Here is an 8,203-nt window from a genome sequence, read left to right as displayed (position 1 = left end):
AAAAAAAAAAAAAAAAAAAAAAAAGAGAGAAAGAGATTAGATTCATAAAAAGGCTTTCATTGAAACTGGGTGTTAGAGAGGTCAGTGGGACATAGGGCCAATCCCAAAGGGAGCTTGACCCCATGATCCCGATGTGGAAACTGGCCCCAGCTCCTTCCTACTGGAGCCGCCTCATCCTGCTCCGCCCAGACCAGTGCCCAACCCATGTCCCTAAAGAAATAAACCTTTTTTTTTTTTTTTTTTTTCATTGCTCTTTGAAGTGATCCTGCTGGGGAGCAGGGGAGCACCTCATTTAGGGTCCAGGTGCCTTGGCTGCAGCTCCCAGCAGTGGGGAGATGGGCTGGATGGGGCCAGGATGTCCCTCTGGTGCCTCGGGAAGCGGTGGCACTGAGTGTTTCCACTGCCTGATGGACTCGGGGTGCTGCCAGTGAAAGGAGTGATGAGATCCGGGTCTGAAAGGATAAGAGAAAAATCCCACTGGGCCCCAGAGGCAGCTCTGCAGAGCAAGCGAGTGGGGTTTGGGCTCCTGTCCATCTCCTCTCATTCACCCCTCCTAAACGAGTCCCTCTGAGCCAAAGCTAAGGTTAATTAGCAAAGCAAATGTGGGCACATTTCCATTCTCAGTGCCTGGGCTGTTTTACATAAGCCCACGGGTACTTCTCAGCTCTGCCAGACCTGCACCTCTTCTCTCCCAGCAAAAGGACGGTTTTGGAGCAAGAGAGGAGAGCAGGCTCTCACAAAAGGGTTATGCAATGCGTATCGCTGGGCTACATGTGTTTGGTGATTGCAACAGTCATGAATAAGGTATGAGAAATTGGACATGATATTGCATTTCCTGTTCATGCATCTGTTGGATAAGCTGTTTGGAGCCCGCCGCGTCAGCCAGGGATTGTTTCTTTCCTACATCATGGCAGTCACGGTGGTTGGGCTCTGTTACGTCTGGTGATGGAATGAGAGAAAGAAAAGAAAAAAGGGACACATTGAAGACAAAAGCATTTAAGCCTAGACATGTCTGTGAGCACATGTGTGACACATTCACGGGATGGTTTGTCAGAGGCAGGGATGTAAAACCCGTGCCCCCAGTCACACCGAGCAAATCAAAGGGTGGAAGAGAGAAGAAATTCCTCAGCTCTGGCTCTGCATGCAGATCTTGCCCAAATGTTGCTGTCGTGCCGCTTCCCCTCCTGGCGGTGGGGAAATCTGCCTTACAGACCAGCTCCCTGCGGACTCCATATCTTCGGTGAGCCCCCAGCCTCCCAGTGAGGGCTGTGCACTGGGACCGGTGATGGTACTGGGAGGGCTGCATGTGAATCCTCAATGCCAATGGGAGCAAATTGATCCCAGGTCTGGAGAGCTCCAGGCTTCTTGCCCCGTTACGGCATGCAGCCAGCACGTGGATAGCAGTGGAGAGGAAAGGAAGGGACAAAGGGATTTGGGCATGGGTGAGTTTTGGGGCGAGGAGCAAGCAGGGGTGTGAAGGGGCACTCCTTCCGATGGAGGCACGATGTTGCTCTGTCTCCCAGCCATGCATTAGAGGTGTTTTGATAAACTGATCATATCCACAGCTCAAGTGGATATGGGTTTCTGGAGAAAGTCCAGTGATTTTCAGCTCCATTTGACATCTCCCACACAGACTACTCCCTTTCTTTCCAAACAGAACTGTAATCTTGTTTCTCTTCCCTCACTTTTTTTTTTTTTCTTCCCAGAGGGAATCAAAGGATGGAATAGGAAGGAAAACAAATAAAAAATAAATAATAATAATAATAAAAATGCCTTGAATTGAATAGAATTAAGCCCTCTACCTTCAAAATGGAACTGAACAGCCAAGAAAAATCTGAGAAAATGGGATTTAATGGGAAAACTGCATGAAAATAAATAATAACAATAATAATAATAAAGCATTTCATTTCGTCAGAGACATTTTGCAGAAAACCTGTGGCTTTTCCAGCAGCCCGGTTCCTGTGCCACCTGCCCTGACCATTGGTGCGCGGACACAGCTGGGGCTCAGCCCTCATCTCCAGCCTCGAGATCACTCCGTGCAGAGAGCTACGCACTGTAAGCAGTGCCTAAACCTTCCATCAGGCTTGGGCTCGGATAAATATTTTGATGTAAATGGAGTACTCATCACTTGACGGCTCAGTTGGAAATACCAATAACTGGTGTGCATTTCAGCAAAGAACAGAGAGCAGGAGCACGCTAACGCCATGTCCCACATCATGTCCATGGGTCAGCAGTCCCCACTCCTTGGGCACATCCCAGGCACACCCAGCTCCTGCCCCTGCATTTCCCTCTTTCTGTTGCACTGAAACCATCCACCCGAGGGCCCTTTCCAGACTGATTCATTCATTACAGTTTTCATTAAAATCATTGCATCTTAATATGAGGTCTGCCATAATCACATACGAATGAGGTACCCAGATCAACATGGTGAAAACTTCCCTTCATTGAACCCACTAAAATGCACAAGTAACCAGGATTAGATCAGCCATGACAAACAGCCCAGGATAATAGTGATTGGGCACAAAATTGAACTAAGGTAAATGTTTTAAGACAATGGTTTATACAAGAAGTGGTGGAAATAATATCTCCCGAGAATGTTACCTGAATGATAAATGAAAATGGAGCCTCAAATAATAATAACAATGTAAAACAATTTGTGAAGCCTTTTCTAAGCAGCACCCTGGTTAGATTCCAAAGAAAATACATGCAAAAAATATTCAAAAACCCATGCAGTACATTGACTTTGGCCAGCTCCCAGCGCTTGGGTATAAAGCTTTCTCTCAGTGTTTTGCAAGTAAAACAAGTTCTTTGAATGAGAGACTGATGCAGGCTGCTGAGCATCTTCTCTTCTTACCGGTGCCAAAGATGTTCATGGTTTGTAGGACAGACTAATGCACGGGTCTAGCACAGGCCAAAAAATATTTATTCAGCAATGAAATCCATCATACCAAACTCACAAAGAAATGAGCCTTTCAGGATCCACCCCTCAGTTGTGCAATGCCTTTGTGGGTTTTGTTGTTGTTGGTGGTTTTCTAAATGAAAAATAGCAGAGGCTCAGACACTTCAGGCCCTGCTGGAAACTCTTCCTGCAGTAGAAGCGCTCACCCCAAGCCGTGCTCGAGGCTGGGGCCAAGCCCTGTGCACTGTGCTCATCGGAGCAGCTCCTGCATGGGAGCCGCTCCTGGAAGCGCCCCTGCCCACGAGCAGTCCTTTTGCCTCCGAGCACGGAGCAGGATTGGGCTCTGAGCCCTTAATCCCCGCGGTAAGAAGTGGAACACTGCACACAAGATGTAGCAACAAAACAGATTTAGTTCAAGGTTAGTCTCAAGAACCCTTATCTGATCACTGACAGTAATTTATCACGCAGAACCCATCATTAGTGTCAAGCTGTTTTATTACCCACTAACTTAACACTGTTTTACCAAGAGTCAAGTGTGATGTCACTCATGTTAAAGTAATTTACAGCTAATAGATATGAGGTAGGAGTCAATGCTGGCTTGCTGAGTTCCTTTCATACCCAGAGCCTGCTACTTTCATTTTGCCCAGTAAGCAAATGAGAGAGCAGGGAGAGGCGATAATAAAGGGGAAACATCCACATGCCTGTGTGCCCGTACACACTTGGAGGATCTTTAAAGTTTCCCAGCATCTTTTCCCTTCACATACAGGAACTCCTCCATATACATGAACTCTGATAATGCAGAGTTTAAATGCCCAGTAAGATTTAAGGCACAATAACAAATATTTGGTTTTGTGGGAGAAGAAATGGATAATGCTTTGGTCACCTGGAGGATTTGGCATATGAGCAGAGAGGAAAATCCTCCTGGAGTCACATCGTGAACCCCAAAGCTGTGAATTCTGACCCTCTGGGAAAGGGGATGTTTGGGATGATTTGCCGTTGCCTTTTCAGTGGTCTCAGTTTTCAGGGTGAGAGTTGCCTCCATCTGAGAGCGGAGAGAAGTTACAGAAACCTCGATAGCGGGTTTTGTTACAAGAAGCGGAGACGGTCGCGTATGAACATTGTTTTCCTTCTCTGCTTTCCCTCTCCCTCCAGCCAATTCTGCTCAGTCCTAAGGTCAGCCCCAGTGCAGGCTGTGTTTATAAGAGAATACATTTCCCATTTCCAAGCACTTGCCATCCTCTCTAATGAATCCTCCTGCTGACGTCTCCAGGATCCATATTCTTAGCCTGCTAGACGTTCAGAGATAATCCTGACTAATGTGTATACATTCAAAGTGGTTTATTGTGGAGAATTGTACGTTTGGGATAAGGGAGAGGGCATCCTATATCAGCTCACCTCCGATTTTATATCCATTAAAAAAACATTTTAAAATGCTGTATCTGCTATTATTTCCCCCAAAAGTTCCTCAGCTATGGGTTATTTGCATGGAGACTCCAAATGGTCCAGGAGCTGTGACCCCTCAAGACATTGCATAAAAGCCAGCGAAGGTCTCCTGGGATTAAATTTTAACAGTTGTTGGGATCTCAGGTAAATATCTTGCTCTGACAACACACCTGGACTGTAAATCATTGTAGCATCACTTTTGTCAGCCCTGTCAATAACTGTCTCAGTCAGTAAATTGTGTTTGATCAAACAGCTCTTGGAAAAAAAGAAAAAAAAAAAAAAAAATGCTTTCAATGGTGACCTCGGCTTCAACCCGCAGAGCCGATTGTATGCAGATTGCCCTACGCCCCCTGAAAGGAGGACCCCGAGTTTGGCTGCGGGAAGGGCCGAGCTGACCAGATGTGGAGCTGAAGGTTTGGAAACACTGGACAATGGCTAAACTCTAGAGATTGGCCCGGGTACAGTCAGATGGGATATGCACGCTCATAATTTTCTTCCTATCCATGGGGAACTGAATAAAGTCTTGCCAGGACTTCTGCTTCTGCATATCTTTGCTTGCTTAAAACCGTTCCAGTGGCTCCTCATAACACATGGCTTTGCTCAGCTCGTTCCTGTGAAATCTCAGGAGCGAGCAGGAGATTGCGAGTGGCCCCTGGCCGCGTACTCCCCCGTGCACCCCTTGCACCATGGGACCAGGGGGCTTCCACCACGCAAGGAGAAAATAGCTGGGTTGGATGAGCTACGGCTGTGCCTAAAACTCACAAACTGAAAAGCATAGGTTGTGCCTTGGTTTTGTATTTATGAGTCCAGAAAAGTAGAAAAAAACTTTCCTCCTTCTTCCCAACTCCAGAGCAGTAAAAGATGAAAGCCACCCCATCTCCAGGGCAGGTGGGCTGCCCAGAGAGAGCAAGAGGTGCTTTGCTCCCTGCTCTGGCTGAAACAGCCACCTCTCCCTCTCCATACCACCTTCCCAACTAATTGGAGCCATGTTTTCATGCCAAAGCAGATGAAAAATGCGGACAGTGAGGGCTGAGAGGTTGCTGAGAGGGTGAAAAATGAGGCTAGGTGAGGTCAGAGATGCAACCGAAGAGACAGAGAGAAATGGCAAGGGGCGTTTGGTGAAGTGGAGAAGAAGGTTTGCTGGCCAAAGCCAAGGCAGTTCAGGTGTGGCAGAGAAGCTGTGAAAGGGAAGCACAGCCTGTGAACAGTGAGCAAAGGTAGGAAGATTATTGGACATAGGGGTATTAAAATGAAGTGTAGCAAAGCAAAGCAGGGAACATTAAATTTAGTTCTACTACATAGGAAAGGTTGCACAATTCATTTGTCACATCGCTTCAGTACCTTGCTTACGAGAAGTCACAGTGCCATTTCTCCCTCTTGGAAGATTATTTTTAGACATATAAAATATATGAGGAGGGAGATGCAAAACAAAAATTAGCCTATAATGCAGATAGAGTCCCAAATTCATCCCTAGGGCACCTTTGTTAACTTCAGTGGAAGCCTTCCACCAGAGATTAATTCAGACCTGTATTTATAAGTACACATCTGCACAGTGCCAGTGTTTTGAGTCAATAATTTCATACCAAAACTGCAATGGGAAAAAAAAAAAAAAAAAATGTGCTTCTACCTACAGATACCACAATTAAGCAGAAAATGAGCATTAATATTGCATCTGACGTTGGACTGAGGTTTTAGAATATGTGAAAGTCTGTCCCCGTTATTGCAGAGCCAAATAAAACACCAATAAGCAAAATGAGTGGGAGTCACACACTGGGAACATGATGCCTTCTGGTCCTTCAGAATCAAATCTGCCCAGTCTCCTGATTAAAAAACAGACTTCTGCAGCCACTCAGACTTTGGAAGGAGAAACTATCTTCCATGCAGCAAGATTCTCAAGTGGCTGGATTTGCTAAGCACTTAACGTGCTATTGTTTATTTTAAAATCCAATATTCCTCACCTCTATCCACTCTGTACACATATAAAAGGTTAGAAAATTGGGGACCTGGAGTCAGAGTGGATATAAAAAGCCCAGGTGGCTTACCCTACTGAGACATAGGCTCCTCCTGGCCTGAAGCTGTCTGTAGAAGAGGCAGACAAACCTGCTAACAGTCCTCCAAACCCTTCCCACATGTCCCTGTGAGCAAGCAAGCACAAAGAACCAGAAACATCTCCAGATATAGAAGGGGACTGCAGAAACCATGAGGACGGTAAGGCAGGAACAGCCTTGCAGCAGGGAGGCTCCTGCAACTGGCCCTGAAGATTCATCTCTGTTCTCTGGGTAATTTTGGAAGAGATGTCTCTAAAAGAGACACGTGTTCAAGAGCCTGAGATTGTCCAAAATCTATAAATAAAATATTAGGGTTAGTGGGCGCGCTCTTATTTTCCAGACCTTTAATTTCATATTGAAAGCAAAAGTCTTTCCCCCGGGAAGGAGGATTGGTGTGGTACCTAGCTGGCAAGCAGTGCAGAGCTTCAGGTCAGACCGTAACTTCTTGGTCTCCTCTTTTCTCCCAGGTAGACAAAAACAGATTCCACTTCTGCAGATACTGAAGTTCCCAAAATTCAGTAGTGCTTCCTAAAAGTCAAGGCACTCCCAAAGAATAATGAATCTGTCCTTGCTATCTGGGTTTTTGTTTTTTAATCCTTAAGATCTCCCCATTTTCATTTCTTCTCTGCAGCCCACATAGCCAGGTGCTTAATTTACATGAACACTGCTATTAATGTTAGATCTCACAGCTCCAGAGTCTGAAGCTTTAGGAAAAACCACCCAGTGTCATGGGACTTGAATTTTTTTTTTTTAAATTAGCTCATATCCCAGAGGTGTCCAGCTGGGAGATTCCACTTATTTATGGGAACTCCCTAAAAAGGTCTCCAAGGGATTTGGGCACCAGCGTCCCGTTTCCCAACAGTTTGCAGTAACATAACAGTCCCACTTTCCCTGCATGACACAGGAAGAGCAAGCCCCTTTGCATGTTTCTCCCAACCATGTAACAAACAGGTTACATCATGACTTTGGTCGCTGAAGCTCCTCGCTTTCCTCCCTCCCCCACGCCAGGAACAATGGCTAACTGTTCTTTTTCCATCTATAAATTTGTCTGAGTTAACAGTTCCCAAGATCTGGCAGCAAGCTGGAGCTGGGAGTGAGCTGAGAGATAGGAGAGTGACAGTCTGAAATGAAACACAGAGCTGCTGGGCCTGCAGCCGTCAGACAGGAGCCTGGCTCCCTCCCTTAAAGATTAGCGAGACTCCTTCGCTGGAGCCCTCCGCATTCCCCAAAATCCTAGCAACAAAGTGCTGTCTCTCAGCCGCCAATGAATCATGTGAATTTAACCTTTCACCTGGCCACAAGGAGGTTAATATACCAAAATAGCCCCTTTTTTTTTTCTTTCCCCGTTTATTGCCTGTGAAGTGGGGAGCGCGGTGCAAACCCCGCATGGCTGGCAAGGCTCTGAAGGTGGTGTAGAGCCAGAGGCTCCCTGGTCTCCTCCATCACGGGGCTGGCATCACCAGCACCAGCCCAGGAGCTCGGAACACACGAGCCATGGTTTATTCAAAGCAATAGTTCCCATTTTCCGTGTACGGAAGGTTTCCACTCTCACTTGTATTGAATGATACCTGGTTTGGCATCGCCAGCGTGGCCGGTGGCGCGCCATGCCCTCCAGCCTCAGCCCCACAAGCCCCTACACGCACGGGAACTTGTAGACACAAGAGGTGTCCCCCAGTCCCCCAGCCCGCACACATGGCCGGATTCTGAGTCACTCCCGGCTCCTGCCTGCTCACAGCAAAACTCCTGGAGACTTCCCAGGATCCTCACCCACCCCCCAAAAAAAAAAAAAAAAAAAAAAAAAAAAAAAAAAAAA

This window comes from Oxyura jamaicensis, chromosome 20 (assembly GCF_011077185.1).
Source record: "Oxyura jamaicensis isolate SHBP4307 breed ruddy duck chromosome 20, BPBGC_Ojam_1.0, whole genome shotgun sequence".
NCBI classification, from domain to species: domain Eukaryota; kingdom Metazoa; phylum Chordata; class Aves; order Anseriformes; family Anatidae; genus Oxyura; species Oxyura jamaicensis.
Note: the sequence above shows the minus strand (reverse complement) of the source record.